Source organism: Macadamia integrifolia, chromosome 5 (assembly GCF_013358625.1).
Source record: "Macadamia integrifolia cultivar HAES 741 chromosome 5, SCU_Mint_v3, whole genome shotgun sequence".
NCBI lineage: Eukaryota > Viridiplantae > Streptophyta > Magnoliopsida > Proteales > Proteaceae > Macadamia > Macadamia integrifolia.
In genome coordinates, this window is record NC_056561.1 from 32,061,975 (window position 1) to 32,063,303 (window position 1,329).

Sequence of the window (1,329 nt, forward strand, 5' to 3'; positions counted from 1 at the left end):
ACTTAAACTTACTACGTCGGTTTACCTAAACAATTTGCTAACGGTTTAAACTTTAAAACTAAAATCAAATTACGGTTCAATTTTAAAACTGAAACTGAACCATTTAATGAACAATTTCACGGTTTTGATATAAACGATTCGATTCGATTTTGATAAACTGTTTTGGTTTCAATTCACATCTTTAGTAATTGAGTCAATTCAATTCTTCGTTTAAACAAATATATATATATATATATATATATATATATATGATTAAATGATTAAATTGTTAAATCAACAGGTTTTTATAATATCCTTTAGGAGAAAGATATTACTATCAAGCTGCATAGAGTACATTAGTGTCTGTTTATGTCTCTTTCTTTTCTCCCTCCTATGAAATGACTTATCGATCCTCCTACTGGAGTTGGAGAGAGAGAGAGAGGAACTAACGTATACCTACACAGTTAGATAGGAAACTCAACCCCTTTTTTATTATTATTATTATCAAGAAAGAAGCTTCAAGGCAAGGAGAGACTTTGCAATGTTGAAATTTCGAGTGTTTTAACACTGATCCCTCTTTCTACTTGGGGGGACATGGAATTGTTGAAGTTTTGTTTAAGTCAAATTTTATAGATTTGCATTCTTGCAATGCTAGAATTTCTAAATTTTCAACACTAATTCCTCTATATTAGAGGGAAGAGGACATGGAACTGTTATGCAACTCTGGTGGAAAGAGGTTGTGAAGGAGAAACAAGAGAAACCGATTGAATCGAGCTGATTATTACATGATTTTGGTTTGATAAATAAAAAATAATTAATATTCAGTTTGATTTTGGTTTAAGTGTATTATATCTACATGTAACATGAGAATTGGTCATATATAAGAAAGGAGAAGATTTCTATATTACACCATTGGTGGAGAAAATAATGATGTCACGCATATTGTTGTCACTATACATAATTATTGTATCAATATACACCAATGAGAGTACACAAAAGAGCATCCATAGAGGTAAGATTTTGCATTTCATGGGGTTGGTCATTTTGCTCTTGGTATTTATGTCAAATAACCTGACAAATTTATTTTCTCTCTCTCAAAAAAATTTTTTTTTAAAAAATTTCAATGTAAATAAAATAACATTTTTTAATACAAGAAAATAGAATAACATGATCAGCCTCTAAGAAACGTGAACAAACTAGAAATATAAATCGAGGGTAGGGGAGTGGGGAGTGGAGAGTGGGGACAGACGAAGCTTGTACTCTCTATTATTGGAACAACAAAAGGGCAGACGAGGAAAAACGTCCGTACTCCCAAGTCCGTTTAAAAAAAAAAAAAACGGAATGGACCCC